The 7826-nt window shown below is 43.0% G+C and overlaps 1 non-coding gene across 1 annotated transcript; it reads right to left on the bottom strand.

Moving 5' to 3' along the window:
• Positions 1–3387: 3387 nt before the first annotated feature.
• TRNAC-ACA (transfer RNA cysteine (anticodon ACA)) lies at positions 3388–3460 on the bottom strand. Its single transcript has one exon. It is a non-coding gene; the product is annotated as a tRNA-Cys (tRNA).
• Between the last annotated feature and the right edge of the window lie 4366 nt (positions 3461–7826).

Below are 7826 nucleotides of genomic sequence, written 5' to 3'. Positions count from 1 at the left end.
CTACACCCTTTATAATTTTGTGAGTGTAGTTTTGTCTTTTTGTCTTAGCTTGGGAAAAGCAGCAAAATCGGAGACAAGGATGCAACCACCTCCTGGAACTGTCCAGCTGCAAAGTAGGAAGCTGGAGTATTTATCCACCAGATTCCATCCCCCACTGTGGTTATTGATTCCCTAGCTCTTCTGCATGACTCTGAAACAGCCAAACAAGCTCCAGCTCCCAGAGTTTGGCAGGAGGCTCAGGGGCAAAGCAGAGAAAGCCATGTAGTGCACCCTCAAAGTAAGATGCAACAGCTGTTGTTGAGTCTTGAGTTCATGGAATTGTCTCCCATGTGGGCTAAAAACAGAAGTGGGCCATGAGTCTGTGGTCTCAGTATCAGAGGCACTGTTGCGTATCATGCAAACTTGGGCTGTGAGTTTCTCAGAACAGAGGTTGTCTTCCCTGACCTGGTACTATTCTGTGTACCTCGTACAACACCAGATGTTTGGAAGGAGGTGCAGTCAGTATTCCTGATGGGAACAAGTTCCGAATAAAACAATCATATATTATCCAATGCTTCTTTTTTCTTCTTCTATCTTTCTTACTCTTAATTTCACTTGCGATTCTGCTAATAAACAGTTGAGCCACGGTAGAAGGAGCATTGCAAGTTACGTGGAAATTCCCTGGTTCCAGTCTAATCTCAGACTGAGTGGCATTGGGCAGGTCAAAAGTATCTCCAAGTTTTGATTTTGAAATCTGTGAGCTGCTTTTCTCTCAATATTAATATCAAAATGAGCATATGTCTGTGTGAAAAGTAGTTGGAAACCATGGAAATGTGTAAGGGACATTCCTCCTCTTCATTCCCATGGACAGCTGCTTTTCCAGTCTGAAAGTCTGAGCATTGCCAACTGTGCAGGAGACACAGAACATAGAAAAAAATATAATCTGACCAGTACCCCTGCTGCCTGATGAATTCTTAGCCATTCCACAGCTTCTGGTCAATACATATCTTCCTAGAAGAGTAGATCTCACTAGTTCCTTTGGTAAGAAAATGTCATATTGGCCACTTTTCTCAGAACATTGGCTTATTTCCCCAAAGTCTTCTTTATATATTTTGTCCACTGCATCACTTACTTACTACTACAAATAATGCTTACATAATAATTCATCTCAAAATGCAGTGGCTACAAATGAAAAACATGATTCAAAAAGGGTATGAATAGAGTGAATAGAATGATAGGTATGTAGATAGAGGATAAAACAAATATAGTAAAATACTAGGTGTTGGATTGTTGAGTAAATGGCTACTCACTGAAAAATCCATTTAATTTTTCTGTATGTTTGAATTTTTCTTTAAAATATGTCAAAAGAAAAACTAAATATTATTTAGTTCACAAACACAGACATACCTCTTTTGATTGCACTTGACTTTATTGGGCTTCCCTGGTGGCTCAGTTGGTATAAGAATCTGTCTGCAATGCAGGAGACCCAGGTTTGATCCACTGGTTGGGAAGATTCCCTGAAGCAGGGCATGGCAAACCACTCCAGTATTCTTGGCTGGAGAACTCCATGGACAGAGGAGCCCCATGGGCTATAGTCCATGGGGTTGCAAAGAGTCACGCACAACTGAGTGACTAGTACTTTACCTTTATTGAACTTCAAAGATACTGTTTTGTTTTGTTTTTAAATTGAAGGTTGTGACAATCATGCATTGAGCACATCTATCAGCTCTGTTAGATGTTAGTTGTTAGTGTTAGTTGTTAAATATTAGATGTTAGTGTTAGAACAGCATTTGCTCACTCTGTGTATCCATGTCACATTTTGGGTATTATCAAAATATTTCAAACCCTTTCACCAGCACTCTGGTAGCTCAGTTGGTAAAGAATCCACCTGCAATGCAGGAGACCCCAATTTGATTCCTGGGCCAGGAACATCCTCTGGAGAAGGCATAGGCTACCCACTTTGGTATTCTTGGGCTTCCCTTGTGGCGCAGCTGGTAAAGAATCTGCCCACAATGCGGGAGACCTGGATTCAATCCCTGGATTGGGAAGATCCCCTGGAGAAGGGAAAGGCAATTCACTCCAGTATTCTAGCCTGGAGAATTCCATGGACTGTATAGTCCATGGGGTCACAAAGAGTTGGACACGACTGAGAGACTTTCACTGTCACTTTCCACCAGCAAAAAGATCACAACTCACTGAAGGCTCAGATGATGCTTAGCATTTTTAGCAATAAAGCTTTTTAAAATAAGGTGTGCACATTGTTTTTGAGACATAATGCTATTGCACACTTAGCAGACTACAGTATAGTGTAAATATAACTTTTACATGTACTAGTAAACAAAAAAGATCATGTTACCCACTTTATTGCAATATTTGCTTCATTGCAATGGTCTGCAACTGATCCTGCAATGTCTCTGAGGTCTGCCTGTATATGGGTTCTTCTGCTGTGACCTGGGCTAGGCTGATTTTGGCTGGGCTTTCTCATGCTTCTGCCCTGTAGAGTGGGGGATCCACTTAGGATGTGCAGTCTAGGATGGCCTTAGCTGTGATAACTTCTCTCCATATTTTTGTCCTCCAGAAGGCTAATGGGTTTGGTTACATGATGGTCACAGGAATCCAGAGAAGAAGTAGAAATGTTTAAGGCTTCTTGAGTCCTTGGCTTGGAAATGTCACACCCTCACTTTTACTGCAGACTATTGTCCAAAGATTGAAGGTGGGAGGAGAAGGGCACAATAGAGGATAAGATGGTTGGATGGCATCATTGACTCAATGGACAGGAGTTTGAGCAAACTCCAGGAGTTGGTGATGGACAGGGAAGCCTGGTGTGCTGCAGTCCACGGGGTCACAAAGAGTTGGACATGACTGAGCAACTGAACTGAACTGAATTGTCCAAAGTAACTTATAAAGCCAGCCCAGATCCCAGGGGAAGGAAAATAATAAATAGGAAAGTTAAAGAGCTGAGGTCATTTTTGCAATTGATCACATCTACCTTGCTGGTTACTAACCATTGCTGCCATAAAGCCATGGAGCCTACACATTCAGACTTATATACTCAATTTCAATCACTCAGTCACATGCATAGAACTTTGGGAGTCTAGATGTCCTCAGACCCGAGAAGAAAGGGATGGGACTTTAAGATCTGTATTGGTCAGGTGAGGCTGCAGACAAGTAAATTAGCAATTGCCCTCTGGAAGCACTAATCAGGAAGTAAAGGTGTCAACATTCACCCTCAGGTTTGGGGTCCTGCTACCCCCAGCCATCTCCATCATCTAATCCTATGTGTGTGTTAGTCACTAAGTCATGTCCAACTTTGCGACCCCAAGGACTGTAGTCTGCCAGGCTCCTCTGTCCATGGAATTCTCCAGGCAAGAATACTGGAGTGGGTTGTGCTTTCCTTCTCCAGGGGATCTTCCTGACCTAGGAATCGAACCTAGGTCTCCTGCATTGTAGGCAGATACTTTACCAACTGAGCTACCAGGGATGCTCTTAATCCTATGGCTCCCTCTAATCCTATGACTCCCTCTAACCCTACTTCTAATCCTATGGTTTCCCCTAAACCCACAGGTCTCCCTATGTAACCTCTTTCCTGGTGCGTCTTGGAGAATATATCATAACTTTCCTTAACTTACTACTTGTGGACCATCCCTTGTAAACTAAGATGAGGCCAGAAACCCACCTTTTCCAGAGCTCATACCTTTCCTCTCTTTGGCAAAAATTTTAGGGTTCATTAAGTGAATCATCCCCATACCTTCCAGAGTACTCAGAGGGCTCCAACAAAACCTTGTCCACACCAGGACACAGAGATTCCACAAAAGACTGAGCTGGCCTGTCTTTGACTGTTTGAGTGTCTCCTGGGAGGCATGGGTCAGCAGTGGCTTTCTGCGGGGACAGAGGTTCTGGCAGCAGCAGACCTGGGAGGTACTGCATGCGGCATAAATCCTCTTGGAAGAGGTCGCTATTAGCCCCACCATAGAGCCACTGAGCAGATGACCCACAAACCTGAGAACAATTACACCAAAGTTCTCACCCTGTTGCAAAGTTCTAGGATCCACAACACATTCCCCAACCTGGGGACCCAGCAAAGGGACTGAAAACCCCCAGTGAATTTGACTTTGAAGGCCAGTGGGATTTGATTACAGAACTTCCACAGGACTGGGGAAACAGATGCTTAGAGGGCACAAACAAAACCTTATGTGCACTAGGACCCAAGAGAAAGGAGCAATGTCCCCACAAGAGACTGAGCCAGATTTGCCTGTGAGTGTCCAGGAGTCTCCAGCAGAGGCGTGGGTCAACAGTGCCTGGCTTCAGGATAAGGGGCACTGAATACAACAGCCCTGGGAGCCACGGGGCATCCTGGCATAAGTTCTTTTGAAAGAGACAGCCATTATTACCATTACTCCCACCATAGTTTGGCCTCAGGCAAAACTTCAAGGAGAGAACACACCCCCACTGTTGATTTAATTCAACCAACAGAAAATTGAATCAAAGATTTACTGAGCATAGCCCCATCTATCAGAGCAAGACCCAGATTGCCCCAGAGCCAGTCCCTCCTAAGCTTCCACAAGACTCTTATCCTTATCCATCACAGGGCAGACAGAATGAAAACCACAATCACAGAAAACTCACCAAACTGGTCACATGGATCACAGCCTTGTCTAACTCAATGAAACTATGAGCCATGCTGTGTAGGGTCACCCAAGACAGATGGGTCATGGTGGAGAGTTCTCACAAAATGTGGTCCACTGGAGAAGGGAATGACAAACCACTTCGGTATTCTTGCCTTGAAAACCCCATGAACAGTATGAAAAGGCAAAAAGATATGACACTGAAAGATGAACTCCCCAGGAGAGTAAGTGCCCAATATGCTACTGGAGAACAGTAAGAATGAGGAGCCTGAGCCAAAGCAAAAACAATGCCCAGTGGTGGATGTGACCGGTAATGGAAGCAAAGTCCAATACTGTAAAGAGCAATACTGTACAGGAACCTGGAATGTTAGGTCCATGAATCAAGGTAAATTGGAAGTGGTCAAACAGGAGATGGCAAGAGTGAACATTGACACTTTAGGAATCAGTGAACTAAAATGGACTGGATTGGGTGAATTTAATTCAGATGACCTTTATATCTACTACTGTGGGCAAGAATCCCTTAGAAGAAATGGAGTAGCCCTCATAGTCAACAAAAGAGTCTGAAATGCAGAACTTCAATGCAATCTCAAAAATGACAGAATAATCTCTGTTCATTTCCACGGCAACCCTTTCAATATCACAATAATCTAAGTCTATGTCCCAACCACTAATGCCAAAGAGGCAGAAGCTGAATGGATCTATGAAGGCCTACAAGACCTTCTAGAATTAACACACACAAATACAGATGTTATTTTCATCATAGGGGACTGGAATGCAAAAGTAGGAAGTCAAGAGATACCTGGCGTAACAGTCAAGTTTGGTCGTGGAGTACAAAATAAATCAGGGCAAAGGCTACCAGAGTTTTGCCAAGAGAACGCACTGGTCATACCAAACACCCTCTTCCAACAACACAAGAGAAGACTCTACACATGGACATCACCAGATGGTCAATACTGAAGTCAAATTGATTATATTCTTTGCAGCCAATGATGGAGAAGCTCTATACAGTCAGCAGAAACAAGACCAGGAGGTGACTGTGGCTCAGATGAGGAACTCCTTATTGCCAAATTCAGACTTAAATTGAAGAAAGTAGGGAAAACCACTAGACCATTCAGGTATGACCTAAATTAAATCCTTTATGATTATACAGTAGAAGTGACAAATAGATTCAAGGGATTAGATCTGATAGATAGAGTGCCTGAAGAACTATGGATGGAGGTTCATAGCATTGTCCAGGAATCCATCATCCACGGAGTGATCTAAACCATCCCAAAGAAATGCAAAAAGGCAAAATGGTTGTCTGAGGAGGGCTTACAAAGAGCTGAGAAAAGAAGAGAAGTAAAAGGCAAGGAGAAAATTAAAGATATATCCATCTGAATGCAGAGTTATAAAGAATAGCAAGGAGAGATTAACAAAGTCATCCTAAGAGATCAGTGCAAAGAAATAAAGGAAAACAACAGAATGGGAAAGACTAGAGATCTCTTCAAGAAAATTAGAGATACCAAGGGAACATTTCATACAAAAATGGGCACAATAAAGGACAGAAAGAGTAAGGACCTAACAGAAGCAGAAGATAATAAGAAGAGGTAGAAAGAATACACAGAAGAACTATACAAAAAGATCTTAATAACCAAGATAACCATGATGGTGTGATCACTCCAGACATCCTGGAGTGCAAAGTCAAATGGGCCTTAGGAAGCTTCACCATGAACAAAGCTAGTGGAGGTGATGGAATTTCAGCTGAACTATTTCGAATCCTAAAAGATGATGCTGTGAAAGTGCTGTACTCAATATGCCAGCAAATTTGGAAAACTCATCAGTGGCCACAGGACTGGAAAAGGTCAGTTTTCATTCCAATCCCAAAGAAAGGCAATGCCAAAGAATGTTCAAACTACTGCACAATAGCCCTCATCTCACACATGAGCAAAGTAATGCTCAAAATTCTCTAAGCCAGGCTTCAACAGTATGTGAACTGAGAACTTCCAGATGTTCAAGCTGGATTTAGAAAAGGTAGAAGAACCAGAGATCAAACTACCCACATCCACTGAATCATAGGAAAAGCAAGAGATTTCCAGAAAAACATCTACTTCTGCTTCATTGACTACACTAAAGCCTTTGACTGTGTGGATCACAACAAATTGTGGAAAATTCTGAAAGAGATGGGAATACCAGACCACCTTACCTGTCTCCTGAGAAACCTGTATGAAGGTCAAGAAGCAACAGCTAGAACTGGACATAGAACAACTGTTTCCAAACTGGGAAAGGAATATGTCAAGGCTGTGTATTGTCACCCTGCTTATTTAACTTATATGCAGAGCACATCATGTGAAATGCTGGACTGGATGAAGCACAACCTGAAATGATGTTTGCCAGAGAAATATCAATAACCTCAGACATAAGGATGACCCCACCCGATGGCAGAAAGTGAAGAGGAACTAAAGAGCCTCTTGATGAAAGTGAAAGAGAAGAGTGAAAAAGCGGGCTTAAAACTCAAGATTCAGAAAACTAAGATCATGGCATCCAGTCCCATCACTTCATGGCAAATAGATGGGGAAACAATGGAAACAGTTACAGACCTTATTTTCCTGGGCTCCAAAATCACTGCAAATGGTGACTGCAGCCATGAAATAAAAGACTTGCTCCTTGGAAGAAAAGTTATGACCAACCTAGACAGCATATTAAAAAGCAGAGACATTAGTTTGTTGACAAAGTTCCGTCTAGTCAAAGCTCTGGTTTTTCCAGTAGTCATGTATGGATGTGAAAGTTGGACTGTAGAGAAAGCTGAGCACCAAAGAACAGATGCTTTTGAACTGTGGTGTTGGAGAAGACTTTTGAGAGTCTCTTGGACTGCAAGGAGATCCAACCAGTCAATCCTAAAGGAAATCAGTCCTGAATATTCATTGGAAGGACTGATGATGAAGCTGAAACTTCAACACTTTGGCCACCTGACTCATTGGAAAAGACCCTGATGCTGGGAAGGATTGAGGGCAGGAGGAGAAGGGGACAACAAAGGATGAGATGGTTGGATGGCACCACCAACTCAATGGGCATGAGTTTGAGCAAGCTCTGGGAATTGGTGATGGACAGGGAAGCCTGGCATGCTGGAGTCCATGGGGTTGCAAAGAGTCAGACGTGACTGAACTGAACTGAAGCCAGTCATCAGCAGATGTCTCCTGGTCCTCCTCATAGAGCAATTAGGAGGGACATAAGCAGGTCAGCCAA

This window comes from Bubalus kerabau, chromosome 13 (genome assembly GCF_029407905.1).
Source record: "Bubalus kerabau isolate K-KA32 ecotype Philippines breed swamp buffalo chromosome 13, PCC_UOA_SB_1v2, whole genome shotgun sequence".
Taxonomy (NCBI): Eukaryota; Metazoa; Chordata; class Mammalia; order Artiodactyla; family Bovidae; genus Bubalus; species Bubalus kerabau.
The sequence above is the reverse complement of the archived record's forward strand: the minus strand, read 5'-3'. Positions and strand labels throughout refer to the sequence as shown.